The sequence below is a fragment of the Marmota flaviventris genome, chromosome 3 (assembly GCF_047511675.1).
Source record: "Marmota flaviventris isolate mMarFla1 chromosome 3, mMarFla1.hap1, whole genome shotgun sequence".
In the NCBI taxonomy this organism is placed as follows: Eukaryota; Metazoa; Chordata; class Mammalia; order Rodentia; family Sciuridae; genus Marmota; species Marmota flaviventris.
The window spans coordinates 76865508-76871090 of record NC_092500.1 but is presented as its reverse complement, the minus strand read 5'-3'; positions in this window follow the sequence as shown (position 1 = coordinate 76871090).

Here is a 5583-nt window from a genome sequence, read left to right as displayed (position 1 = left end):
AATATCAACATGTAATAACTACAGTCCTCCACATTTCTTCCCTACAGTCAAATTTATATTCATTAAATCCTTCTCCCTTGTTGCTAAGCAGGGAATTCAAGAATACATTAAAATCATAAATATTAGCACAGTAGGATTTGCAAGTCAACCTGATCTATTATGAATGCAGTTGTAAAGTTTTAACCTTCAGAATTCTTGTCCACATTCTGAAGACGCCATCAACACTGCCTGGAGAATAAAAAAAATTGACACCAGAAAATGTGGCAAATGCATGTAGAACATTGTCATTTCTTTTGTACCTGGTCCCCTTATTTACTGTGTTCACATAGTCTATTGGTATACATATACGAGGGCACATCCGGGAGTAAACATATGTCACACCCCACGCACACACACAATCCACTTAGAAATGCACACAGATAAAATGTACACTTTCCCAGTACCTAAAAAATAAGATCTTGCCACTTCTCCAAGTTTAAGGGAGAATGTGAGCCAATATTAGGCTTAATAGAGTCTTGTATGTTATTTATCATATTTTGGTTGGCATTGGGGTTAGCATGCTTGGCAAAGGAAATTTCATAATGCACATAAGTACAAAATCTTGACATTTTTAAATGCTTTCTCCCGGACCAAGCAGCTATCAGATTATGTCAAAGCTTCATTAATCTCTTCTCCCCTGCTGCTTGCCTGCCTTTTGACCATTTCATTGCTAATTAGCCCTGAAAGCAAGGGAAAGAGAGGCTTTTGATCTCTAGGCACTCCATTTCACAGTTAAAGAAAAATGGGAAAAGTGAGGTTTGGTGCTGCTTTGTTTTACAGATCTTCACTCTAAGTTTGGACACAATGGAATTCAGGCTTGCCTTAAGATACCAGTTGCTATTGTAACCTTCATAGCAACCAGTCTTTTGATTCAATTGGCTTTCATGATTCCACTAATGATCTAGCTAGAGCTGGGCCTTGTCATGTGTTAGGAATAGATGAGTAAATTAGACTTCCCTGCTTCTTTCCATGGTGGAATTTGTGGAGGAAATTGTAATTACAGACACCACACACATAATTGCACAGCTGATGGCAGGAGGATAGGGCAGGGTGAGGTGGGTATGCACAGCAAGGAGATTTGGGTCAGTCTATCAGGGAAGGTCTCTGAGGGAATGGTGCTAAAGAGGACACAAGAAGAATAAGTAATAGTTTGCAAAGTAAAAGCATTGGATTAGCATTTGGTGCAGGCAGAGAGCATGCAATCCATCAAATGATATTACCTAATAAAAAATATTTGTTTTGAGTGGCCGTGGTCTTTGTTTAGGGCAAATCTCTGAGTGTCGAGAAACACCTCTGAGCACTCTGAAGACTACTAGGAAGTGGGAAGGCCAATGGCTCTCTTTGTGAGTGCAGGCACAGGGTCACATACAAATAGGTTTAAAGACCTTCATGGAGCATTGGCACTTCAGCTTTTTCTCCCTTCCTTCCCATACCTTCTGTGTTCTCCGGTGAAAAGAAGAATACTGACAATACATGACTTAGAGTAATGGCTAAGCTAATAACCTGCCTTTTTGAATTAGAAGTAGAGATTTTTCACTTACACAATCTCTCAGAAGATTCTTTGATAGCTCAAGTTCTTTCAGTAACCTCCTCCCATCTGGATCTTAAACATGCAAGCTTCTGGTGAGCTCTAATTAAAGCAACTTCTGACTTTGAGAGAACAGCTGGATAGTGCTTTGAGGACCCTTGGAAATATCACCACATTAAAGAAATGATAAAAAAAAAACCAGGTTGGGGCATTTACATGATATTTTTCCAAAAGCAGACTGATATGATGGAAATTTAAGTCCTTTGGCTACCAATATATCCAATACCGATGAATCAGACTCCCGGTGAAATTTTTAGGAGTTTTGTAAACAGCCTATAGGAGACATCAAGCATGTATATAATTCTTTGGATTTAGGTTTCAAATCCCTGGTTTAAAATTACTAAATATCCTCATAAAATAAATGACAATTAAAAGCACCTATGATTGTTAATCTTCAAGTCTGCCATTTGATGACCTAAGTCAGGTGCAAACTATAGAATTGATTTTTATTATTGTTGTTAGATCCATGTAATATCCATATTTGGACATTAAGGGATTTCTAGTGATTGTTGCTTTGTTTACTTAGGCTTCAACCACTTTCTTACAGATGTGGTGCAGAACTATCTCAAGTGTGTGCCAAATTCGCCATTCTCTAAATTATGGAATATGCCATAAAGGCTGTGCTGCTAGCTTGGATTTTGATAAGGTAGAAATGTCTTTGATGAGTGAAATATTTTTATTAATTTTAGGTAGATTCATATTCGAATCATTTTTAAAGATTTGAAAGGTTTTTCATTTTTTTTCTTGTCAACACCGCTTTGTGGAAATTATAAGAGTTATCAAGGTGATTGTTCTTTGTAAAAATGGCTGAATCAGTCTTATGTCCTTTTAATTTGCTTATTTTGTAGAGTGAAGGTCTGTGAAAGATAGCTATTTTTAATCCAACCCTAAGCATATTTCTTCCTTCACCCTTCCTCCTAATTTGTAAGGTCAATGATACTCACTCCTTTCACTGATAGCAAATCCTATCTGTATGAAATCAGCTTATCTAAATGCATCACGAATGCCCAGCAGGCCTGTTTCATGGAAATTAAATAAGTGAATAACTTTGTGATGAGAACATCATGAGGTCATGGCCACAGTCGCTTTAAAACTAAATGAGCAAATCTTCAGATCAGTTTGCTTTTGCTTTTTTCCATGGTAAGAGCTCAGTGGTCATCTTCTTGTTGTAATTTTGAGATTCAGAGCCTCTCCAAGGCCCAGGAAATAAAGTCAGCTGCTAGGTTTGGGGTGGGTTGATGGGACCAACAGCCCAACCTTATGAGATCTGAAGAAGCTTCCTCAGAAACTGTTCAGGAGTTTGAGATAGAAATTAGAACTATTATGTCTTTGTAGTCTTCCAGATACAGATGTTATGTTTGAAGACTCTGGTGTATTATGCTGGTATGCTATGTTTAACAGCTTACTATTTCCACGTAGTAAAATGGTTACTGGGGTTACAATAAGAAAAAATAACTTTGTCCTTGACATCTATACTACTCTGTATTGGACAAGTTTATACTTCTACCTTGTGCCTCTTCATTTCACATTGTGAAACTTGAAATCTGGGATGTGAACACTGCTAGGATGATCATCTATTAAGATTATAAACAGCTTGGACAATAACTTGTGAGGGAAAATTTGTGTTTGTTGATGCTGTAATTTCTCCTCCCATCTTCAAAAGATGCCCTTGCAAACATTTGTATGTTAATGATATACCAAATCTTCCTCCTCAAAATCATATCTTAAAAAGATACATTTTTAGAAACAATTTTTGGTGCAAAGAACTATGTCAGTAAGTTTATAAGATGCACTTATTAATGCTTTAAAGTTCCACCTATTTTATCTCAGTGTCTTCTTATATTTTGAGGGATGTGAAGCTTTGCCATTGATAAATGCCATTCAGGTATCAGTAGTGCAAATGGAGGAGTGTTTGGTGGAGGAAAAGTGGGGTGAGGAGTAAAACAGTTGTGAGAAGGAAGGAAAGGCTTATAGAATTGTGCTTATTGTAAGGAAAAGAAAACCTGAATACTTTTGATTTTATGCTTCAGTGTCACATGGGTCATTTAGTGATAGATTCAAGAACGCTCACTTTCTGTAAATAGTAGGGTTTATTTAGCTCACAATTTTGGAGGTTCAAGAACATGGTGTGAACATCTGCTTGGTTCTGGCGAGGACCTTCTTTGCTGTATTACATGGCATATGGTAACACACCACTTCTCTTTAGAAATCCCTACTTTAGGCATTTTGTTATAATACTGGAAAACAGACTAGTCTAGAATGCAAGTAGAGAAAAATTGAAGGCAACACCTATTGTAAACAGAGACTGAGAAATTATCTCTGTAGTGAGATAATATAATTACTTCATTTTTGGGTCAAGACATAAATAGTGGGGTTATGTATAAGACAGCCTGAGGTTAGCTAATTAGAATGCTGGAGGCTGGAACCCCAAATACCCCCGATGTTTCTTGATTAGGAAAATAATGGCAGAAATTGTTCAGAGTTTTTTAAGTGTCTTGCCATTCTGTGTCAGATATAAGTAATGCAAAAACATATAATGGTTTAAACATATCCAAGCTAAAAAGTAAATGTATACCTTTAGTAAAATCTTTGGCAGCTGTGGGTCCTAAAATACAACCTCACCCTGGCGAGAGAAATCTATGTCCTATGTTGTCCTAATCTATGTCCTGTAGGTCACAATAATGTTAAAAGATAGGAGACCATGGTTTTGGACTGAACTCCTACAGTAGGCCTCTAAAGACCAGACCAAACAAAAATGGAATCAGACTTGCTAAGTGCCATATAACCAATCCGAAACTTTAAAGAGGTAGATAAGATTTTCCTGAAAACAGGATATTCCAATCTACCCAAGACAGCATAATAAGGAAGCTCCCTTTGCTTCAACCCTTACAAAACAGTAACCTGATATAAAAAAAAAATCAATTGTTTTTCCTGATGCTGTTTCCTCATCCTCACCCTACAAAACCCACTGTTCTGCTATTGCTCACAACTCTCAATTCTCATTCCATTTTGTAAACAGGAGACTGAGCTGATTGATGAATTGCAAATAAAAGTTGATTAGAACTACGTTCAAATTTGTTACAATTTTGTCTTTGACAGTAATAAAAATGTGCAAGGGTCCAGCTAATTATCTCTACAAAGCATATGAAACAAAATAGCCTATGCTCCAGGCCTGCTCCCAGTGCCCTCCTTCCCTGACACCAACATTTAGACTCATACCCACCTCTTTCTCCATGTGCCATGCTCAGGAAGAGAGGCCTTTAAATATAGTGATTGAGTCATCTGATATAATCTTTAATTGCAGCAGTTATACACCCTAGTTACATATTAAACTGGGAAACACTTAAAAATTTATCTATATCCAGGTGCCATTAAATCATATTCTCTCAGGATGATGAGACAAGGTGCCTCATAAGAAGTACATAGTTTATAAATAATCTGAGGTAATGATTATACTAAGATGCACTGTGAAGACTAATTCATAGAAAGGACTGATTACTATTGGCTGGAGTTAAAAGAACACAGTTTAGAGGAGTTGGGGCTTGACCTGGAAAATGCCAATGATATTTTAAGTGGACATTAGGAGAGGGCCCAACAAAAGCAGTGTGGGCAATATGACTGGGATTCCATACTGATCCAGGTCTGTTGGGAAAAAGTGATCAGAGGCCTGGACAGTGTTAATACTCATTTGTGAAGCAATGGGAATTGGTACAAGTGGGCAAGATCAGATGATGGAGAAGATTGAATAAAAGGTGAAGAATGCATTGTGGAGATACAATGGTAATTTGAGGCTTTTATCAAGAGGACAACATTGAAAGTGCTGGGGATTCCCAAGGACACCCATTCCTAGATTGGAATTTGTTTTCTGTAGTAGAGTGGATGACTTAGATCTATTATTCATCTTTCAATATATACCTTTCTTGTTGCTCATTATCTAATGTCTGAATTTCCCAATA